General features: G+C 44.3%; 1 protein-coding gene across 2 annotated transcripts in view; it reads left to right on the top strand.

The window, feature by feature from the left end:
* CPEB2 (cytoplasmic polyadenylation element binding protein 2) overlaps window positions 1-24,701 on the top strand; it is a 227,180-nt gene that overhangs the window by 39,284 nt on the left and 163,195 nt on the right. The window contains exon 2 of one of the 2 annotated variants that reach the window (XM_039343494.1): window positions 5,935-6,080. The exons of the other annotated variant lie outside the window; for it this stretch is intronic. The gene's annotated coding sequence lies outside the window, so the exon portion shown is untranslated. The remainder of the gene's footprint in view (window positions 1-5,934; window positions 6,081-24,701) is intronic. 2 annotated transcript variants of the gene reach the window in all.

Here is a 24,701-nt window from a genome sequence, read left to right as displayed (position 1 = left end):
ATTAATTGTTCTCACTGTCAGGAAGTTTCTCCTTAGTTCTAGGTTGCTTCTCTCCTTGATTAGTTTCCACCCGTTGCTTCTTGTCCTGCCTTCAGGTGCTTTGGAAAATAGCTTAATTCCCTCTTCTTTATGGCAGCCCCTGAGATATTGGAATACTGCTATCATGTCCCCCCTTGTCCTTCTCTTCGTTAAACTAGACATACCCAATTCTCGCAACCGTTCCTTATATGTTTTAGCCTCCAGTCCCCTAATCATCTTTGTTGCTCTTCTCTGTACTCTTTCTAGAGTCTCAACATCTTTTTTACATCGTGGTGACCAAAACTGGATGCAGTATTCCAAGTGTGGCCTTACCAAGGCATTGAAGAGTGGTATTAATACTTCACGTGATCTTGATTCTATCCCTCTGTTAATGCAGCCTAGCACTGTGTTGGCCTTTTTGGCAGCTGCAGCACACTGCTGGCTCATATTTAAGTGATTGTCTACTAGGACTCCGAGGTCCCTCTCACAGTTACTACTATTGAGCATGGTGCCACCTATGCTGTACTTGTGCATTTGGTTTTTCTTGCCTAAATGTAGAACCTTGCTTTTTTCACCATTGAATTTCATTTTGTTAGTTAGTGCCCAGTGTTCAAGTCTGTCCAGATCCTTCTGTATCTGAAGCCTGTCTTCTGGAGTGTTGGCTATTCCTGCCAGCTTGGTGTCATCTGCAAATTTGATGAGTTCCCCATCTATCCCTTCATCCAAATCGTTGATGAAGATGTTGAAGAGTACTGGGCCCAGAACAGAGCCCTGGGGCACCCCACTACACACTTCCCTCCATATAGATGCAGTTCCATTGAGGACCACTCGCTGAGTACGGCCGGTCAGCCAGCTACGGATCCATCTGGTGGTGGTTCTGTCTACCCCACATTTTTCTATCTTGTCAAGTAGTAGGTTGTGATCTACTTTATCAAATGCCTTACTGAAGTCCAAGTAAATTATGTCCACAGCATTCCTCTGATCCACTAATTTTGTCACTTGGTCAAAGAATGCAATAAGATTTGTCTGGCATGATCTATTTTTGACAAACCCATGTTGGCTTTTAGTAATGACTTTGTTTGCCTCTAGGTGTTCATTGATTCGTTGTTTGATTATCTTTTCCAGGATCTTCCCAGGTATTGAGGTCAGGCTGATAGGTCTGTAATTTCCTGGATCCATTTTTTTTCCTTTTTTGAGGATGGGAACTACATCAGCTCTTTTCCAGTCCTCTGGTAGTTCCCCTGTGTTCCAGGATCTTTGAAAAATATAGTTCAGTGGCTCCGATATCACATCTGCCAGTTCCTTGAGAACTCTGGGGTGTAATCCATCTGGTCCTGGCGATTTGAACCCATCTAGGCTGGACAGGTGCTCCCTAACGATTTTCTTGCCTATCTTAACTTGTGTTTCTGTTTTGTTTTTTATGGCACTATTTTTGATAGGTTGGTCTGTTTTTTCCCTTTGTGTAAAGACAGATGCAAAAAATGAGTTAAATAGTTCTGCTTTCTCCCTGTTGCTTGTCACCTTCTTGCCACTTCCACCCACTAATGGACCAATCATTTCCTTCACTTTTTTCTTGTTTTTTACATGTTGAAAGAAGCTTTTTTTTGTTATTTTGTTACTTTAGATCAGTGGTAGTCAACCTGGTCCCTACCGCCCACTAGTGGGCGTTCCAGCTTTTTTGGTGGGCGGTAGGGGTTCAATCGAGCTGTTTAAATTTTCGGATCCATCGAGCCCTCCGATCGGCTCACAGAGCTTTCCAGCAGACGCGGGGTGTTAGCCTCAGCTGTGCAACCACCCACGGAGCTCTCGGAGACCAGAGAGCCTCGCCAAAGCGCGCCGTCATCGCGAGGCTCCCATCGACTTTCTTGACAATCCGGATCGCAGCAGAGGCTGCGCAATGAGATAAAACTGCAAGTGCCTCATTTTCGGCTCCGGGGGGTGGAAATTAAAGGCACAACAAACAACAAGCTTCCCCTTAGGGCCCCTCAAGGCTGGGAAGGCCCAGCCCAAATACAAGCGGCCGCTAATTTTGGCACGGCCGCCATTTTGAGAGCCGCACAGAGCCCTCAGTCATAGAGGTTTCATCTCTGGCAAGAACCAGGCTCTCTCTTCATCCTGCTGTGACAGGCACAGATCGGGGGCAAACCAGACTCCACTGGGCATTCCCTCAAGACCAAGGTAGAGGCCATGTCTCAAAAAAAGAAATACGCTCGTGGCTATTTGCCAGAGTATCTGAAGATGGGTTTCATAGAATCTGTTGTAAATAAACAACACCCAATGTGTCATAAAACATTATCCAATGAGGCAATGAAGCCAAGTCGATTGCGAGAACATCTTTCTACAAAGCATCCAAATGATAAGGACAAGCCCATTGAATATTTTCAGGAAATATATAAAAAAATTCAAAATCATTCAACAATCGTTGCATCATTTAAGAAACAACATGCAGCGAACGAAGATGGATTAATTTGCGCTTATCACATTTCACAATTAATTGCAAAAAGTGGTGAAAGCTATAATATTGGAGAAACAGTAATAATACCCTCTATAAAAGAATTTATTTCAACAGTAATGCATCAGGATATACCTGAAAATTTAAAAATGTTGCCCCTAAGCGATAGTACAGTAAAGCGATGAATTGATGAAATGGCAGTTAATGTTGAAAAAAAAACTGATAAGTATTCTCCAAAACACTTCATTTTCTATGCAATTGGACGAGTCTACCACTGCAGATAATAATGCTTTATTGATGGCATATGTACGTTATTTTGATGAAAACAATACATTACAAGAAGAAATGCTATTCGCAATAAATCTCATTACAGATACAAGAGGATTATCTATATTTAATACTGTGAAATCATACTTTACAAAAATAATATTCCTTTGAATAATATTGTTGCATGTGCTACTGATGGAGCACATCAATGGTAGGTTGCTATCGTGGATTTGTTGCTTATTTGAAGGAAGAAGTGCCAAATGTTTTATGTATTCATTGTGTGGTGCATAGACAACATCTTGTAGGAAAACATCTAAGTACAACTCTCCATTCATCATTAAATATAATAATTCAAGCCATAAACAAGATCAAATCCAAACCAAAAAATGATAGAATGTTTTGACAGCTTTGCCAGGACAATAATGAAGATTTTATTACGTTACTTTTGCACACAGAAGTTCGGTGGCTGTCAAAGGCTACATCTTTGGCTCGTTTTGTAGCATTATATGATAGTGTCATACAATTTTTTGAAAGTAATAATGAGACCAATCTGTGTCAACAGTTAAAAACAGTAAATAATGATGCCTTTTATTTGGCAGATATTTTCAAGAGATTTCATGATGTCAATTTGCAGCTTCAGGGAGCTAATAAGACTCTTATAGGTTGCCAAAGTATTGTGTCATTATTTATTGACAAACTTGAACTACTTCGTTATAATCTATTGAAGAGAGAATTTCATCAGTTTCCTGAATTATCATCTATAAAAGATGATGTAACTCCAGAGGATATTGACAGATTTAGTAGCCACCTCAACAAACTTAAATTGGACATGTAAAAACGATTTGAAGATATTTTGAAATTGAAGGTGTATGACTGGATGAAAAATCCTTTTACCGCAAATATTGAAGAGGCTGATATAACTTGCCAAGAAGAACTTTTAGAAATTAGATATGATGAAGAAAGTAAACATAAATTTGATAGTGGTGGATATGAAAACCTATGGCAAAGTAAAAAAATGCCTGCCTTATATCCAAATATGTGGAAAATGATATTCAGTTTATTGATACCTTTCCCTACCTCATATCTTGTGGAATCAGGCTTTAGTGCTGTTAATCATATTATGACCAAAGAAAGAAACCGCCTGAATATTTCCGAAAGAGGAGACCTTCGTTTGTTCCTTACAAAAATTGAGCCAGATATCCAGTATTTAGTTTCGCAGCATCAGCCTCAGGGATCTCATTAATAATTTAATTAATTAAATGTAATTTCATCAGACTTCCTGTTTCTACAGTGGGGCAAAAAATATTTAGTCAGCTACCAATTGTGCAAGTTCTCCCACTTAAAAAGATGAGAGAGGCCTGTAATTGTCATCATAGGTAGACCTCGACTATGAGAGACAAAACGAGAAAACAAATCCAGACAATCACATTGTCTGATTTGGAAAGAATTTATTTGCAAATTATGGTGGAAAATAACTATTTGGTCATCTACAAACAAGCAAGATTTCTGGCTCTCACAGACCTGTAACTTCTTCTTTAAGAGGCTCCTCTGTCCTCCATTCATTACCTATATTAATGGCACCTGTTTGAACGTGTTATCAACCTCAGTCACACTCCAAACTCCACTATGGTGAAGACCAAAGAGCTGTCAAAGGACACCAGAAACAAAATTGTAGACCTGCACCAGGCTGGGAAGACTGAATCTGCAATAGGCAAGCAGCTTGGTGTGAAGAAATCAACTGTGGGAGCAATAATTAGAAAATGGAAGACATACAAGACCACTGATAATCTCCCTCAATCTGGGGCTCCATGCAAGATCTCATCCCATGGGGTCAACATGATCACAAGAACGGTGAGCAAAAATCCCAGAACCACACAGGGGGACCTAGTGAATGACCTGCAGAGAGCTGGGACCAACGTAACAAAGGCAACCATCAGTAACACACTACACTGCCAGGGACTCAGATCCTGCAGTGCCAGAAGTGTCCCCCTGCTTAAGCCAGTACATGTCCGGGCCCATCTGAAGTTTGCTAGAGAGCATTTGGATGATCCAGAAGAGGACTGGGAGAATGTCATATGGTCAGATGAAACCAAAGTATAACACTGTTTGGTAGAAACACAACTCGTCGTGTTTGGTAAGTAATTATTATTATATGCTTTAACTTGCTATAACTCTGCTTTATAAATTTTATAAAATAAAGTTACTTCCCTACTTTATAAATCACCATTACTGCGGAATTGATGGGCGGTTAGAAAATTTTACTACTAACAGAGATACAAAAGTGGGCGGTAGGTATAAAAAGGTTGACTACCCCTGCTTTAGATTATAGAATTTGTGATCAAGTGTACTTTTTAAAAATAAAAATGATGGAATATAATGAAATTCCTCCAATTTTGCTGGATTTTGGATGGGAATAGCAAATGTCACATGACAGTGGGAGAATTTTGGGGGTACATGGTTGAAATTTGAAGGAAATCAGTATCATTTATATATCAGTCATTTTTAAAGTTGCAGTATACCAGCATCTCATTATCAGTTCTGGGTCTTTTACAAAACGTGGGTTTTAGCAATGCTTAAAATGTTGTTTTTGCTCGCTATTGTTTTCATGAGTATGAAAATATTAATTACAGCTGAAAGATAGGATTGTGCCCCTGTATAAGATTTGGGAGCTTTTAGGAACGTTGGTGTTTCATGGTTTGTGTAGTTTACTGCTTTCTGCCTGAAAGTTAAAATGTGATCTCTACATTTGGAAAATAGATTTTTGATCGGTGGGGTGTATTGTGTATTGTGGAATTCCAGCATCAGAAATTGGAGTTGAAAACAAATGCATTCCTAGACACTAAAAAGACAATATTTTACTACTATGAAAACTTTGATTTGCTCCTTCTGCTATGGTTTGTGAAGTATGGCTTTATAAAATGTATTAATGCAAGATATTTTCCCATATTCTCATATATTTTATACAGATTTTAAAATTATTTTGAATAGAAATTTAAAGGAACAATATTATCACAGCTGTTACTTTGTTATAAGCCCTATGCCCTGTGCTATTAACCATAATTCATATGGTAAAATGTTATTGCAAGTTGTTTGAAAATATTACTCAGAAATTAAAGTATCACAATATGTTTTTCCTTGAGATACAGTATATTGATATATTGATATATTTATTTTGTTTGTACATCCTCAATTCCCAGTGCTAGGTGTCAGCGTAAAATAAAATTATCCCCAAAGCCAAGTGTATACAAAGAGGAAAAATGGAAAGAAACCAGAAAATGCAGAAATAAGAGGGGACCCCCACCTTTGGTTAAAACACACTTTCCTCCTAGGCCAGAGAGAACAGGTAAGTCTTATTTATTTATTTATTTATGAGACTTATATACCGCTTTAAGTGCAAGCACTCTCTAAGCGGTGTACACCAGTAAGCAATGTGTGTATATATATATATATATATATAGGTCTTTGGTTGTTCGGGTTTTTTCCCACGTAAAATTGGAAGTGTCTTGGCGACGTTTCGACGAAGTCCCATTCGTCATCTTCAGGCTGGTGTTTTCAGCTTCGTGCTTCGAGCAGCAATGTGTGGTCTTAGCTGTTTCTTCCTTTTAACTGCCAGTGGGGGTATGAACTGATTGGGTGGGAGCTTGGCTGTGTTCTGATTGGGTGGAGGTGTGTTCTGATTGGTTAGGGGCGTGGCTGTGCTCTGATTGGCTGGGGGTTGGCTGTGCTCTGATTGGCTGGGGGGTTGGCTGTGCTCTGATTGGCTGGGGGAGTGTTCTGTTTGGTTGTGCTCAGGTTAGTCTGAGTTGCAGAGGGGTTTAAGATTTTGGGCTGCCTTGCTATTTTTTGGCTTCGCGTTTGTGGTCGTGCCTCATTTTCATGGAGGGTGTCAGTTTGCTTCATGTATGGATTGGAGGGCTTTAAAGTGGCTAATGATGCAGCTCTGGTCTGGCTTCTGGTTTGTGGTCGTGCCTCATCATCGGTGTGGCTTTGGGTTTGCTTTTTGCGTGGATGTGTGGTGGTGACATCCTGTGTGGTTTTTGTGAGTGTGGGTCTGGTATCATTTTTTGTATTAGGGAGTCGTTTGTCAATAAGGGCGGGTTTCCAAATGGCTGGTAGGCGGGAGGTATCATCTCGCTTGTTCATGCTGTGTGGGCGTTTTTCTATCTCGATGGCTTCTCTGATTATTCTGTTATTAAAATGTTCACTTTTGGCAATGGTTCTGGTATTTTTAAAGTCAATTTCATGTCCTGTGGCTTTAAGGTGTTGGACCAGGGAAGATGTTGGTTCCTCTTTTTTGACTGAGTTCTTATGTTCTTCAATGCGTGCACTTATTCTTCTGTTGGTTTGTCCGATGTATGTGGTGGGACAAGTGGTGCATGGGATTTCGTATACTCCTTGATTTTCTAATTCAATTTTATCTTTGGGGTTTCTAAGGATGGTGGATATTTTTCTGTTTGTGCAGAATGCTGTTTTGATGTTGTGTTTATGGAGGATCTTACTGATTCTGTCTGTGGTGCCTTTTATGTATGGGAGGAGGGCTTTGCCGTTTTCTTGTTCTTCATCTTGGATTTTAGTGGGGGTTTCTTTTTGGATTAGGTTTGTAATCTTATTTCTTTGGAATCCATTGGATGTTAGTACATTGGTGAGAGTGTGTAGTTCGGTTTTTAGGTGTTGTTCGTCAGCTAAGCGTTTTGTTCTGGAGATGAGTGTCTTGGCTACAGAGTTGATCTGTGCTGGGTGGTGGTGTGAGAGAGCGTGCAGATAGCGGTTTGTGTGTGTTTTCTTCTGGTAGATGGTGTGTCCTAGGGAGCCATTGGATTTCTTGTAGACTAAGACATCCAGGAAGGGAAGTTGGTTGTTAGCTTCTGTTTCCATGGTGAACTGTATTTTGGGGTGTAGGCTGTTGAGGTGTGTGAGGAAGTTGTCCAGTTTTTCTTTCCCATGTGGCCAGATTATGAAGGTGTCGTCTACGTATCTGAGCCAGAGTTTGGGTTTGTGATCCGATTTTTCTAGAGCTTGGGTTTCAAAGTGTTCCATATAGAGGTTTGCAATGACAGGTGAGAGGGGTGATCCCATGGGTGCTCCTTCTGTTTGTTTGTATTTTTGTCCATTATCAGAGCACAGCCAAGCCCCTAACCATCAGAACACACCTCCACCCAATCAGAACACAGCCAAGCTCCCACCCAATCAGTTCATACCCCCACTGGCAGTTAAAAGGAAGAAACAGCTAAGACCACACATTGCTGCTCAAAGCACGAAGCTGAAAACACCAGCCTGAAGATGACGAATGGGACTTCGTCGAAACGTCGCCAAGACACTTCCAATTTTACGCGGGAGAAAACCCGAACAACCAAAGACCTACATATATATATATATATATATATATATATATATATATATATATATATATATATATATATATATATATATATATATATATATTTACATTTCCCCCAACAATCTGGGTCCTCATTTTACCTACCCCGGAAGGATGGAAGGCTGAGTCAACCTTGAGCCGGTAAGATTTGAACCGCTGACCTGCTGAACACAGTCAGCTAAAGTGGCCTGTAGTACTGCACTCTAACTGCTGCGCCACCTCGGCTTCATCGTTTTCCCAAAGCTCAAGAGGGTAAAACTCACTAGGTGAGGGTTTTGGGAGGGTTCCAAAGGTGGAGAGGGTAGCCTTTGAGAACCCCACTGGATGGCAATCTTACAGGGGCAGGATATGGACAAAGTTGATCCTCTTTGATCCGATTGAATAGGCAGATGGATATGGGAGATGGCGATACCTTAAATCAGTGTTCCTCAACTTCAATAATTTTCAACTTGTGTGGACTTCACCTCCCAGGATTTCCTAGCCAACATGCTGGCTGGGCATATCTGGGGGTTGAAATCCATGCATCTTAAAATAGTTGAGGTTGAGAAATGGTGCCTTAGATGACCAGGTTCAGAATCAGGTAGGGCCTTAAAGGTTACCAGTACTTTAAATTACACCTAGAACTCAACTAACAATGGATTTTTTTATGGTAATGAAGGGCTTCTGAAAGCAGTTGGATCAAGCAAAAGCTTCTTAGGTAGGGAGCATCACCCTCCATTAATTGCTGATTAGATCCAATTTCCTGCTATTTCATGGCATGGAGCCTCAACTGCAAAGGGAATTAGGAATCCATTTGTGAAGGGTGAACCTAACATTTTGGAGGTGGGCCCTATCCATTTCCTTGTGACTGGTAGACCAAAATGATGCCAGACCATAGACAAGCACTCACTATCCTAATGCTGTCGAGCTGGAATTCAGTTCTCTTGATCCTGGTCAGTTTTGTCTGCCAAATGTTGTGAGAATTCTTCAAATCCACATTGAATAAACCTACAATTTATAAATGATGACATATAACAGTCTTTGCAGTAATGCATCCAGTATGTCTTATTAATGTCCTTTTATGAAATATATGCTGTTTACTGTTATTAGGGTCAAATTATATATGAAGCAAGGAATCCAACTGGATTTCATGAATTTATTTTAAAAGCCTATTTTTGCTAAAAACAGCAGGGGACTTGAGTTGGAGGGACTAATTAAGCTGCTATACCTATACCTATTCCAAATGCTAATCATAAAGATGGGCAGCTGCTGCTCCCTTGTAGGAGAAAACAAAGTATCAGTTATGCAAAATTGTTTCTTCTTGGTTAATAGCAATTCCAGATATTGTGATGACTCCCCCTCCAGATTGTTCCCCAGGTACCTCTCTAGATGTCAGCTTGGGGAAGGATGAACCAGTTCCTGGCATGTCAGGAGCTGAGTTGATTGATGACTCTTAGCAGCCTACTGTGGGGAATTTGACTAAAGCGTAGCTGCCGCAGAACAATCCTGAGGCCCCAGGTGGGGAAAGCATGCAGTTGCAGCCAGTGAGTGATGAGGAAGAGGAGCTGCCTTCTGCACCTAAACAGAGAAGGTCAGCCAGATTACTCACAAAGAGAAAGCCTCGCCCTTCTTGATGGGTGGCAGGGGAAGCTGGCTATTTACCACATTAGACAGATGGAGGCGATGCTGGGAACAATGTGTTTGTTTCCTAGCTGTCTGTTTTCTGGTTGTTGTGATTCCTGCCTCACTTTGGATTGACATCGTGCCTTGATTTGGATCATGCCTTGGAAACTGGACTTTTCTTGCCTCATGAATTCTCTTGTGTTGTGGATTTAAGTTTGCCTAGTGGCTTTATTTGGATTGAGAAACCTTCAAGTGCCTTGTGGGCTCTTTGGCCATTGCTTTGTGTACTAACATTGGTCTGCTTGTGGCTAGACTTAATTGGAATAGTTCTGGGGTTTTGGTGAAGGGAATTGCTGGGGAATATTAATAAACTTACTAAACCACAATTATGTGTCTGTGTCAATGAGTGGGACAACACAAATAGAATAGAATAGAGCTGGAAGGGACCTTGGAGGTCTTCTAGTCCAGCCCCCTGTTCAAGCAGGAGAACCTATACCATCTCAGACAAGTGACTGTCTAGTCTCTTAAAAATCTCCAGTGATGGAGTACCCATGATTTCTGAAAACAAGCTGTTCCGTTGGTTAATTGTCCTCACTGTCAGGAAGTTTCTCCTTAATTCGAGGTTACTTCTCTCTTTGATAAATTTCCAACCATTGTTTCTCGTCCTTCCCTCTGGTGCTTTGGTGAATAGCGTGACCCCCCTCTTCTTTGTGGCAGCCCCTCAAATACTAGAATACTGCTATCATGTCTCTCCTATTTTTTCTTTTGTTTAGACTAGCCAAATCCAGGTCCCGCAGCCATTCTTCGTATGTTTTAGTCTCCAGGCCTTTGTGAGCCTAAACCTGTCCTCAGCCTTTTGCACTTAATATGGAGTCAGTTCTAATAAGAGAATCTTAGGAGATGCATTAACAGAGTTTGATGTACACTATATTTCTGCTCTGAATTGGAACATGTTTTTTGAATCCTGTTCATGTGTGTTTCCAATATTAGAAATTTAAAAAAAAATTAAATATATCTTACAAATAGAATTCCACATGAGATTGTGGTACAAATGAAGACTTGAACACAGATAAGCTTAAGTGTGTTGAATTTCAACTTTTTCAAGTTGAATTTCATGTTTTTCGTATAGTATTTGTACATATACAATAAAATTTATATTACTTCCTGCATGGACATCAAGGAGGAATTTTGCAGTATGCTTAATTGCATATGGCTTCCTCACCAACTGGGTTTTTCCAGCATATTCAAGTGGAGTTAGATAATTTATACTTTGGGGTCAGCCAGACCCATCACTTAATTTTTATGAGTTGAGCAGGCCTATTTGCCATTCTTGCCATCTTTACTTCCACTATTCAAACCCTCAACTTTCATAGATGATTTATTTGTCTTCCTGTCTTGTTTTCAGTGTCTGCTACATCATTGATGAAAACTCCTGAGTCCATAGATGTTCATAGAGTTGTAGCCTAATATATAAATCAAAGTTTCCTTTCATGGGTTTCAGCAAATATCTCTATACGACTTGGGCCTAAAGAATAGTTGTTAGTGATACCTCAAACTTTGTGAAATGAATATCGGAGGTCATTAGTTTATTCTTACAATTGGCAAATTGTCCAGTCTCAAGAAGATTGTTCCCTATAAGATTGGAGGCTTTTTCCATTGCTTGTAGTAAGCCATGATATGAACTCATATAAAATTTCCCCAGCCTTCTTTCTCTAAACAACTGATGTTTTCTACTGAGTTTCCTGCTTTGGTAGATGTTCTTAGGATATTCTTGGCTGCTGTAGCTATCTACTGGGGAATAAAGGCAATCATGAAACTGCTCCAAGAACATTAACACTAGGGAGAGCATTTTCTTCCAAAATAGTTCCTTGGTCCTAGCAGAATCTGCTATACGTGTGAATACATAGATGAATAACTCAAATTGCTTGCCGATATAAATGGTTACTTTCCATTATAGTTGTAAGTAACTGTTTTACATTGCATACTTTTAACAGTTTACCAGTTTCATATTGCATTTTTAAGAACTCTAAACATTTCTTGAATGTAACATAATAGATCCCTCCTTTGGAATTACAGCCTTGATGTGATGGGTGGTCTCAGGAGCTCAGATGACCATGAGAATGATCTCATTTGAAAAGGGAGCTTTTTCCTGATAAGATTATCTTTGATCCTAAGATCAAAAGTAAGATATGAAGCTAGGTATAGTCCACACAAGGAATGAGAGCAGGTGAGACTTTGCAAGCTTGAGAAAAGCCAATCCAGGCAAAGAATTCCAAAAACAAACTGGAAGAAGGCATTGAAATACTGTTGTTGAGTAAACAATGGACATGGAGCCATGGTGGCACAGTGGTTAGAATGCAGTATTGCAGATTAATTCTGCCAACAGCCAGGAATTCAATTCTCAGTTCAAGCTGAGATTAAGAGCACTCCCTTTAAGAGAGTGCTCCTTATCTTAGCTCGTTACCTGTATAAAAGACACCTGGGAGCCAGAAATCTTGCTGATTGATAAGGGATCAAATACTTATTTCACTCGTTAAAATGCAAATCAATTTATAACTTTTTTGTAATGCGTTTTTCTGGGTTTTTTTGTTATTCTATCTCTCACTGTTAAAATAAATGTACTATTAAAATTATAGACTGATCATTTCTTTGTCAGTGGGCAAACATACAAAATCAGCAGGGGATCAAATAATTTTTTCTCTCACTGTACATGACTTTGAAACTGAGTAAAAAAAAGGATAGACATCTTTGATTTGGAGACAATTACTTAGAGTACAAGAAATTAGTTAATTTATTTATTAAATTTATATGCCACCCAATAGTTACTCAACAGTGGGATGAGCAGTATATAAATTTAATAAATAAATAAAGGACCATCAATCCTGGATCACACAAAGATTGAGCGGCATGTGATATAGGTGATGATGGGCTGCAAAAACAGTATGTTTGGCAAAGTTGAGGGAAACAGCAGGAAGGAGAACTGATAGGGTAGAAGGCCAGAATTGGAGATTCTCCAGCACAGGAGATGGAGAATCCACTAATGGGTTTACTCGGTATTCCTGCCCAATCAGATCAAGTCAGCCAAACCTGCCATGCCCGTCTTGTACTAGGCTTTCCCAGTCTCGACTTGATCTTGCCCAGGACAGACGTGCAAGTTTGGCTCATAGGCAGGTAGATCAGAGTCCGTTGGTGGCTTTTCCTTGCTTTTGCAATTTTCCTGGGCAGCGCTGGGATCAGCGCTGCTTAGCTTGACTGTTAGTCATCTTTAATTTCCCCTGCATACTAGGCAGAATGGAGGCTTCCATTCTCCCTCCCCTCACACAGACAGCACTGGGCTCAGCGCTGTAGCAAGTCCCTTATCTCCCCATCACCTTCCCTTTCATCGGAGCTTGCTGCCGCAGCTTCGACAGCCATGCAACGACTGGATCGGGCGTTTTCACCTCACATACGCTCTGATTCCTCTCTCCCTCGGACGGGGCCTTGGCGAGCCTCCCTCTGCCTTTTCGGCTTTCAGTTCACCAGACGGCTTTTTCATTGGACGTGCAGGCCGCTTTCACCCCTCTTCTCTGTCAGCTGCTTGGAGGGGGGGAAATCGGCCTGATTCACGCAGTGCCATTTTATGAACCGTGTGGCGCCGTTTCTCGAGCTGAGGGACACAACGGGGGGAGAGGGTCCTCTCTGTCGCTCCCAGTCGCTCAGTGTCCTCCGGGAGTTGTTCACACGGTGGGGTGTGCCGGCTTCGTTCTTCCCCACATTCTGATTAATACAGATTTGCCTAACTTCACACAGGGGAGCCAGACCGGGCCACAACTGCCATTTTGAATGGCTGCTTTTTTGCTGTTTCATTAGCCTGTAGGCCGTATACTCTTAGACTTGGGGATAGCAACAGGGTTCCCCCTGAAAGGGCTTAGGATTCCCTTGAAGGTAAAGTACCACTCCTGATTATACACAGATTTTCCTTTACTTCTCCTTCGGGAGCATAAAAGCCATTGGACCAAAATCAGGCCAATCTGGTGTCTCCACTCCTGGTCACCACTTGGTGGGAGGTGCATCGGTCTGTGATCACCACACGAGTGGTTTTTTTTCCACCTCCACAGATCCGCCCACCGTGCAAACCGTGTTGCCACTTATCACCTCGCTGACCCTGGCAACACTGCGCCTCCTACAAGCTGGCTGTCATCACCCTGGTGACTTTGCTGCGGACGTAGACACGACCGGACATCTGGATTATTACCGGTCAGGGGGGCAGGGCGATCATTAACATCCCCTGTCCTTAATTCCTAACTGCCAATCAATCCTCTGCCAGGGGTACCTTTCAGTATACCTGTGATACACTCTCACCAGGATGGAGGACAACACGGCCTCCCAGACCAAGGATGCCTCACCTCCTTCCTCAGGCCGGAAGTGGCACAGGTCCCCCATCCAGGAGGCAACAGGTAGGATCTCGGCCATGGTCAATGCCGTATCTGGGAGGAAAACCTCCAAATTGGCGGAGAAACAGGCCAGTAGAAGACACCAGGCTCTGGATAAGGAATTCTCCAAAGCACAAAGGCAGGCCAGGGCTGAGGCCGGACAAGCCGAGGCCTCCTTCGATTTACCACTGGGTCCCTCAACCTCTGCCCAAGGGGTCTGGTCGCCAGTGGGACTTCCCGCTTCTCCTACTCTACCAGAACCGGATTAGGACATCACCATCCACCAATCACTATCTGTATCGCGGGCCCAATGTCCGTCTCCAGAGGCAACCTTTACCCCCATGGCCGTGGGACTCAGGGTAACTGAGTCTGATACCTTTCTCCCTGAGGATCGCCTTCAGGCTTTAATTGCTCAGGCGGTGGATCGGGCTCTCGTGGCCAGGTCATTACACATGTCCAGGGCTAATTCTATGATTTCTCTTCCGCTCCCCCAGTCTGCACCACCTGGATACCACAGGCCTCCCTCCCCGTCCCAGTCTTCATACAGCAGGGCCTCATCCCCTCCAGAGTATGACCAAGCATTAGATGCCCTGTGATCGGAGGAGGAAGACTCTTCCCCGGATCCGCTGCCAGTTGGGGGGCTTTTTAACCCCTCTCTCTTCCCTTACTTCGTAAGATTAGTTCTACAGCACACATTGGCCCTGATCGAACTACCCCAGCAGCAACTGCACCTGATTCAGATGTGGATCCGGTCTTCACCAAATTGGTAGTAACTCAACACCACCTACCTTGTCCCCCCCTATTCCTCAATGCGGTCTGGAAACAGTGGGTCTCCTCTGGCACCTAGTGGGAATGATAAAAAAACTGTTCAGCATTGCTCCAGATCTGGCAGACGCGCTGGAGGTGCCTACAGTGGACGAGCCTTTGGCCCCTCTCTTGTCCTCCACCACTATCTCAGGAGATATGTCTGAGACGCTGAAGACAAATGATCGGAGGTGGGAACTAGCGTTCTGCAGGACCCACCAGGCGGCGGTGTGGGCTATCAGGGCTTCCACTTCAGCATCCTTTTTTACCAGGTCATCTCTCTTTTGGCTCCGTCAGCTCCAAGCCAGGATCCCCCCGGAGGATGTTCGTACACATCAGGACCTGAGCAAGCTAGTGGCAGTGGAATATCTTTCCGATGCGACTCTACACACTGCCAGGTTTTCCTCCAGGACCATGGCATCCAACGTAATGGCACGTCGCATGCTCTGGTTAAAGCACTGGCACGCTGACGCTAAATCCAAATGGCACCTGGCAGCCGCGTTGTATCAGGATGGTAAGCTATTTGGGGAAGCCTTGTCACCGTACCTGACTGAGAACAAGGACAAATGGAAGGTACTTACCCACCTCACCAGACGGGCTGACAGACGGGCCAACCCTTATGCCCGCAGGCAGTCCTTTCGGTCAGGAGCTAGCCCCAGCAATATACAACCCTCCCGTCCCTTCACGGCCAGGCCGGATCGCCCGGCTGACAGGTCGGGTTCCAGACCCAGGCAACAGTTCCAGGGCAAATGGCCCTTTCGGGGGGGACGTCCGTTCAGACGGTCCAAGTGACTCTCAGGCGGTCCCTCCTATATGGGGCAGGCTGTCCCTATTTGCTCACCAGTAGGAGGTCACCACCATAGATGCCTGGGTCCTAAACACTTCATCATGGCCTGTCCCTTGAGCATCTCCAGTCCAGCGGGGTGTTTCATTTCTTGCCCTCACTCAAGAAATCCCGTAAAGAGGGGCCTCCTGCAAGAGGCCATTCATCACCTCCTCGACATAAGGGCCATAGAACCGGTGTTGGCAGACCAAAGGGGTTGAGGATTCTACTCCATCCTCTTTGTGGTCCCCAAGGCTTTGGGAGAATGGAGGGCAATCGTAGACCTCAAAGGTCTGAATTATCATCTTGCATATCAAAAATTCAAGATGCAAATACTCCAGTCCATCTTGGGCAGCGTGAGAAGGGGAGACTTCCTAACGTCCATAGACCTTACGGAAGCGTATCTCCACATTCCCATCTTTCTCGACTACCGCTGGTTTCTAAGGTTCAATTATATGGGTCATCATTATCAATACAGGGCACTCCAGTTCAGACTGTCTTTGGCTCTGAGAGTGTTTACCAAGATCCTGGCGGTACTCGCCTCTCATCTGAGACTGGTGCCGGTGCGTGTCCAATGTTACCTGGATGAAATTCTAATCCAGTCGCCGTCACTCCCAGCCACCCAGTCAGACCTCAGGCTGGTGATAAAGGTCCTCCAGGACCACGGGTTCTTGGTAAACTTTCAAAACAGCAAGACAGTTCCCACGACCAGGCTATTACGCCTAGGGGCCATCATAGACACGGTAGAATGCTGGGTCTATCTGTCCCAGGAACGTCGGGACAGTATTTGGGAGTTGGTCCTCAAAATATGCCGGGACTGGACAGTGACATTGGATATCCTTTCCCAGTTACTAGGAAAGATGATATCGTGCATAGCGATTGTTCCCTGGGCCAGATTACATTCCAGGAACCTCCAGTGGTTTCTGCTCCCCTTCCAAAGGCTGGGCACCAGCTCCTCCAACCAAAGGGTAAGGGTCCCTCCTCAGACCTTGCAATCTCAAGTGGTGGCTGTCTCCAGCATGGTCAGAGTGTCCTCCTTCAAGGAGCCTGTTTGACTCACACTCACGACTGACGCCAGTCTGTTCGGTTGGAGAGCGCACCTTCAGTCGCAGCGGGCTCAAGGACGGTGGTCCCGGTCAGATCTGAGGCACATCAACTGGTTGGAGCTCAGGGCCATACACCTGGCCCCCCATCACTTCCGTAACAGGGTTGCGAGGCATCACGTGCTGGTCCTCACGGACAACGTGGCGGCAAAAGCCCATGTGAACCAGCAGGGGGGTACCTGATCCCGGACCCTCATGACCGAGGCCCAGTGGTTGGGCGCCTGGGCAGAGACCAACCTTGCCGCCATCAGAGCCAACCACATCTCAGGGGAGGCGAACAGACAGGCAGACTTCCTGAGCAGGTCGACAGTGGACCACTCGGAATGGTGTCTGCAACTGGACATCTTCAGGGAGATCTCAGACAGGTTTGGCTTACTGATCTTAGACCTGTTTGCCTCCCTGGCGAACACCCAGCTGCCGAGTTTCTTCTCCCGTTTTCCGTCCCTAGGGATGGAGAGGGCGGATGCTTTTCGAAGTCCGTGGCCGGAGGGACTGCTCTACACCTTTCCCCCTCTTCCTCTTATTCTGGCGGTTGTCCACAAGCTCCTTCAGGAGAGGGTGAAGGTTCTTCTAGTGGCCCCGTACTGGCTGTGGAGACCGTGGTTCGCCGACCTCGTGAACCTTTCCATATCTCACCCATGGAGGATACCTCCGGGTCGTGTCTTGCTCAGCCAGGGGGTTCTACATCATCTGGATCCCCAATGGTTCCAATTAGCCGCCTGGCACTTGAGCGCAGGATCCTGTCCCAAGAGTCCTGTTCACCAGGTGTCATTTCCATGATCCAGGCCTCCCGATGGCCTGCTACCAACCGCATCTATGATGCCACGTGGAAGAATTTCTGTCTGTGGTGCACAAAACACCATCTGACTACATCGGATTTGACAATTCCAAGAATCTTGGACTACCTGCTGGAGGGTCTAGATAGGGGCTTAGTACCGAATACGATACGCAGACAGGTTGCAGCTCTCTCCACCTTATTTACCTGTGACACTGCAGTATCCCTAGGTCAACACCCATTGATACGTTCATTCATCAAGGGTGCCACAAACACGAAGCCCCCTGTGGTGCATAGGTATCCCTCTTGGGAACTGCCACAGGTCTTACAGGTCCTCATCAGGCTGCCATTTGAGCCTCTCAGGACGTGTGATCTGCTATCTTTGTCTCTCAAGGTCGCCTTCCTGGTGGTGATCACTTCTGCACAACGGATATCTGAGTTGGGGGCACTTTCCATCAGGGATGATTTATGCATCTTTCACTGGGACCGGGTGGTCCTTCGTTTAGACCCTACCTTTGTTCCTAAGGTTAACTCTCTATTCCACAGGGCCCAGGAAATTGTGCTTCCAGATTTCTGCCTTAATCCATCTCATGATCTGGAATGGCAATGACATTCTCTGGATGTCTGTAGGGCACTCCGTTGTTACATCAAACGGACAGCTGTCTTCCGCAACTCTGAGGCCCTCTTCGTTTCCTTCCACCTTTCTTCCAAGGGTCGGAGGGTGTCTGCCTCTATGATTGGCAGGTGGATCAGGGCTTGCATTGCGGGGGCATACCATCTGATTCCTTGTCGTTCCATGTCGTGTCACGGCCCATTCAATGCGCAGTGCAGCTACCTCTCCGGCATGGGCCACTCAGGTGTCCACTGAGGACGTTTGTAGGGTGGCTATGTGGTCTTCACCCTCGCCCTTCATACATCACTACAAACTGGACAGGTTCACCTCTGCGGAGGCCTCCTTTGGCAGGAGAATTCTCCAACAGGTAGTACCTCAAGGCATCACTCCAGACCTGGCTGCTTTCCTCCCACAGGGACAGTAGGCTTTGGTATGTCCCATTGGTGGATTCTCCATCTCTTGTGCTGGAGAAGGGGCATTGTCTTACCTGAATGCCTTTTCTCAGCACGGAGATAGAGAATCTACTCCCACCCTTTCAGGTCCTTTAGGCCTAGGGTTAGGTTCTGTGAGCCAACATGTCATTCTGTCAGTCAGTGGCTTTGCCCACATCGAGACTGGGAGAGCCTAGTTCAGGACGGGCATGGCAGGTTTGGCTGACTTGATCTGATTGGGCAGGAAGACAGAGTAAACCCATTGGTGGATTCTCCATCTCTGTGCTGAGAAAAGGCGTTCAGGTAAGACAAAGCCCCTTCTAGAATCATCTTATGAAAACTATGGATTTTATCTGGGGTGCATTGTAAAGTGGCACAAGTTGATCCATGCAGCTACCAGGAACTAGGCTTTATTTAACTAATTACAGATGTCACAGTTTCAAAATTAACTTTAAGGCAAAGTATTTAGAAATACACAATCTGAAATTTGGTACTGCAGAAAAAAACTATATAGTTCATAATAAATACAAAATGTTACATAATCCCAATAAATAATCTAAATAAATGTAAGGTTGTTCTTTAACAATGTCTCATCCTTGATTAATTGTAGATGAGAGAGCTGACCTGATATGCAGTATCAAAATCTGACTGGACAAGGGGGGAAGGGAAGTTTCCTCCTCTGAAAAATGGGTCTACTTGAGTTTTGAGTGTGGCCCTAGTTATTATAATCTATGGCAAGGGTGGTGGAATGAATATTGTCATCTAATAGATTTTGCTGGCTGTGAGATGAAGTTTTTTAGATCCAAACAGAATAGGATTCTGTCTTTTTAGGTCCAATGGACAGTTGTGAGGTCTTGCATGGTTATCTGAGAAGAGTTTAAACCTGTTAGTAGCAAGAAGGTGGAGAGGATCCTTGAAGCAGGGAGTAATTTGCTCTCTTCTCTAGAGGCTATTATTGGATTCATCAGATTTGATCAATTTTCATCTAGTCTAATCTTCCTTTCTTTAAGAAGGTTGTTGAGAAGATGTTAGGGTTGCTATCACAGGGCCTTAGAAGAAGTGGCTTTTCAGGTTTTCTTTTCTGTCAAGTTTGAGCCCAGGTTACAATACTGCAAAGGCGTTTGTTGTGCCTATTGATAACCTCTGGCAGCTTTGGGATAGAAATTATATATCCATCTTGATCTTCCTTTATCTCCCTTCACTATCATATCAAAGTGCGTATCAAAGTTCATACTCTTACATTTTTAAATGAATTCTTAGAATTTAAATTTTTTAAATTAGACATCTTTTTCTAACTCTGTGGTTAAATCTTTTACATTTTGAACATTTATAAAGTTTTAAAAGTTTTAATCCTTAAACAAATCAGCAAAAAGAAACATAGTCATGGAAAAAGAGACTGAAACTGTTGTGGTTTATAAAATATGTTCCATATATGTGCTTATGCCCATAGAAGATCCAAATTACAAATGTACCAAATGTAAGCTAAATGAATTACTGGAAGAAAATAATAAAGGGTCTAGAGCAGGGCTGTCAAACTGCCGGCCCATGGGCCGGATGTGTCATGCTGAAACTGTGTCCACCCCATTGCCGGCAATGGAAAAAAAATCACGTCACGTCACATGATGTTGCGAGTTTGACACCCCTGGTCTAGAGGCATCTCTAGCCACTCTGAAACTCAACCTACAAAATGAAAAACTCCAACTTAAGCAAAAAGACTATATCCAAATAGAACATAATAAGGAACAAACAACCTCTAAAAGAAATAATCCTGTATATGAACCTTTAAAGAAGACTGATGGAAATATGTCACTTGTAGAAGAAAAAAGCAACCAAGAACAATGCCCCTGCTTCTAGTCCAGGCCCTTTGGAGCTGAGCAATCAATTTTCACAGCCTCCCTCTGGAAGGAATCATGCAGACATCTAGTAAGGAGGCATCCTCAAGTCTCCCTAAAAAAGAGGCATTATCAAGTGTTCCTGTGAAAGGAAGAAAAGTAGCTGAGAGTTCCCTAGGAAAAAAAGCAAGTGTTGGTAATAGGAGATTCAATTCTTGGGAATAAAACTAGCCATCTGTAAACCAGACTTTCAAACTAGGAAGGTTGGTTGTCTCCCTGGAGCAAAAATCAAAGATGTGTCTGAGAACCTTATTAAAATAATCAATCCCATAGATTACTACCCCTTTCTTCCTTTTTGTGTAGGGACAAAGGACACAACAATGAACCTGAAAACAATACAGCTAAGCAAGAAAGTTAAGGAGTTAGGAGCACAAGTGGTGTTTTTACTTTACTTCCAAAGAAATGTCAATTTTAGAAATGAACCACTGGCTTAAGAATTGATGCTGCCAAAAGAACTTCTAAATCCTTGACAATGGTCTGTATTACCTGCATGAAGGGCTTCTGGCAAGGGATGGGCTGTATATCACAAGACCCGGAAAGAATGTATTCGGAGAACCACTGGCTCAACTTATCAGAAGGTTCTTAAACTAAAATTGAGGAGGAAGGGTGATCAATCTTTAAGATTTTTAGGAACTATTCCCAAGCATAAACACCAAGATAATCAAACATTGAAGTAGGGAGTGATGGGAAGGGAGAAAAAGTCAGATATAAAGTATGAGATATAGGAAGCATACCCAGTGTCAGCCATAAAGGACTCAAATGCCTATACATAAACACTCAAACTTTGGGAAGCAAATAAGGTGAACTTGATTTACTACTACAAAAGGGCAAGTATTATATAGTTGCCATTACCGAAACTTGATGGGATGAAACTAATGACTGAAGTGTATTGATGGAAGGATATAAAATGTTCAAAAGAAGCAGTCCTTTTGAATAGAATAGAGCTGGAAGGGACCTTGGAGGTCTCCTAGTCCAGCCCCCTGGAGAACCTATACCATCTCTTAATAAGTCAAGTCTCTTAATAATCTCCAGTGATGGAGCGCCAACAATTTCTGGAGGCAAGATGTTCCACTGGTTAATTGTCCTCACTGTCAAGAAGTTTCTCCTAAATTCCAGGTTGTTTCTCTTTGATCAGTTTCCAACCATTGTTTCTCATCCTTCCCTCTGGTGCTTTAGTGAATAACGTGATCCCTTTTCTTTGTGACAGCCCCTCAAATACTGGAATACTGCTATCATGTCCCCCTTATTTCTTCTTTTCTTTAAACTAGCCAAACCCAAGTCCCACAGATGTTCTTGGTATGTTTTAGTCTCCAGGCCTTGGATCATCTTAGTTGCTCTTCTCTGAATTTTTTCCAAACTCTCAACATCTTTTTGTGATATGGCAACCAAAATTGGCTGCAGTATTCCAGGTGTGGTCTTACTAAGGTTTTATAAAGATGTACTAATACTTTGCGTGATCTTGATTCTATGCCTCTGTTTATACAACCCAGGATTGTATTAGCTTTTTTGGTTGTTGCTGCACACTGCTGGCTCATAGTCAAGTGAGCACCCACTAGGACTCCAGTCACTCTCACTGTTACTGTTTTTGAGCCAGGTCTCGCCCAATCTGTACTTATACCCTTGATTTTTCCTGCCTATATGTAACATTTCGCTGGGGATGACCACCATTGGAGAGACATCAAGACCTGTGGTGGGACCCTTACCTTCTGGTTGGAGAAGCTGGTTCATCTTTTCTGAAACGGGAGCAGGAACCATTGCAGGCTTCTGGAATGTAGTCATGCCCAGGGCACGATTGCTATGCATGAGATCATCTTTCCAGCAGATGGGAGAGTATGGCCAGTGTGGTGGTCCATTTCTTTCGAATCTGACTGACCAGGTCTCGAATGCTGGTTTGACGCTATCGAGATAGGTAGACCTTGCACTTCAGTGTGTCTATCACGGCTCCCAGATGAAGAAGGCGAGTTGACGGAACTGTTTGACTCTTCTGGAAATTTACTGAGAACCTGTAGTCTTGAAGAGCTCTTAGGGTCAATGATAGTCCTGACTGTGCCGCCTATACTGATGAGGATTGTATTAGGATATCGTCCAGGTAGCACTGGATATGCACCGGGATGGTTTGTAAATGTGCGACCAGAGCTGCCAGTACATTTGTGAACGCTCTGGGGACCGATGACAGTCCAAAGGGTAGAGCTCTGTATTGAAGATGTTGGCCTGCGTAATAGAACCTGAGAAACTTCCGATGCTCGGGAAGTATGGGGATGTGGAAATAAGCCTCCATTAGATCTATGGATGTCAGGAACTCCCCCCTTTTGATACTGGCTAATATGGACTGGAGAATCTGCATTTTGAATTTTCTATATACCAAGTGATTGTTCAGACTTTTTAGGTCTAGAATTGCTCTCCATCCCCCCAAACACTTTGGGACAATGAATAAGATGGAATAGAATCCCTGTCCCTGTTGCCCCGTTGGTACCGGCTCTATAGCCTGAATGTCCAGGAGATGCTGGATGGCCTCCTTGATGAGGCCCCTCTTGATTGGATCCTTGGGTGATGGGCAAGGGATGAAATGGTTTGGGGGCTTGGAGATGAATTCCAGTGAGAGGCCGAATCTGATGGTGTTTAGGACCCAAAGGTCTGTGGTGGTGGCTTGCCATCTGTGTGTGAAGAGGGACAGCCTGCCACCAATGGGGGAGCTTTCCCCATCAACACTTGGATTTACGAAAGGGGCGGCCCCCCACTCCTTGAAAGGGCTGCTTCAACTGGAATTGCTGCCTATATCTGTCCCTATTGCTGGATCTGTTGACCTGGCGGTCTGATCTGGGCTGATAGGGGCGTGAAAAGGAAGGAGGCTCTGGGCCTGCTTCAGATCTGAAGAGTTGTCTGCGAGCGTAGGTGAGCCAGGACTCTGCGTTTGTCCTTGTTTTCTACTAGGTAAGGGTTTAGGGCCTCACCGAAGAGTAGGCCACCCTTATAAGACACAGCGGCCAACCGCCACTTGGCCTTGATGTCAGCTCGCCATTGTCTGAGCCACAGTAATCTGCGTGCTGTGATGTTGGACGCTATTGCTCTGGCAGAGTAGTTTATGGCGTGCCATGATGAATCTGCCATGAATTCAGCTGCCGCCACCAACCTCCTTAAATCATGATGGGTTCTGTCCTCCTCTGGGGAAATCCTGGCCTGGAGTTGGCACAGCCAAAGCAACGAAGTCCTGGTGAAAAAGGAGTTAGATATGGCTGCCTTGATTGCCCATGCTGAGGCCTGATGTGTTCTGCGGAAAGTTAATTCTGCCTTCCTGTCCTCTGACCTCAAGGCCTCTGCTGCGTCCCTGGATACTGTGGCTGGTGAAAATAGAGCCGCCAGTGGCTCGTCTACTGCCGGGACCTGTATTACCTCTGATAAGGCAGGATCAATGTTGAACAGCTTCTTGTCTGTCCCCCACATTGAGGGGAAAGACCCTGGTGCCCCCCCCCCAATTCGTCTGAATTGTATTAAAGAAGAGGGGAGGGCAGGGGATGTATTGTGTGTAGGTCGGTTCCGAAAACACCCTGCTGTTTGTGTCCTGACATGTAGAGGGTCCCTCTTGGGGGATCCTTGGCCTCTTAATCTTTACCGTGCTGCTGGCCTTGTGGAGCGGGGATTTAAAGAGGGTCGGATTGAAGAGGCCTATGAATGGTGAGGGGTCTGGAGATATATCCTCATCCTCTGACAGCCCCTGATCCATTTGCTCATGAGGGACCTTCTGCTTCTGGAGGAACGAGTTGGTGAAACTGATCCCTGGTATGCCGTAGCATCCTCTTGGGAAAGGTAGGATCGACCCCTTGAAACAATCGACCCAGTTCTGGACCTATGATGCCTTGTAGAGGCCTTAGCCTGCACGACAGCCTGGGATATTAGGGATTGTAAGTGTTCCAATAATAGGGCTCCCTGATTGTCTGAGGGGCGAAGTCCCTCTGCTGAATGTGTACCAGGTGCCCCTGGACTCTCAGGCCCCTTGCTTAGGGGGGATCATGATTGTTCTGCCTCGGCCTCTGTTTCCAGAGGTTCCTGAATAGACTGCAGTGGGCAAAAAATCTCCTCTGTGTAAGCAGGGGGAGCTAATCTCCTACTGTGCTTTATCTCTTTTCGGCTCTAG

The sequence above is a fragment of the Crotalus tigris genome, unplaced genomic scaffold, assembly GCF_016545835.1.
Source record: "Crotalus tigris isolate CLP2741 ecotype Arizona unplaced genomic scaffold, ASM1654583v1 scf7180000017855.1216408, whole genome shotgun sequence".
NCBI lineage: Eukaryota > Metazoa > Chordata > Lepidosauria > Squamata > Viperidae > Crotalus > Crotalus tigris.
Note: the sequence above shows the minus strand (reverse complement) of the source record. Positions and strands in the feature narration are given on the sequence as shown.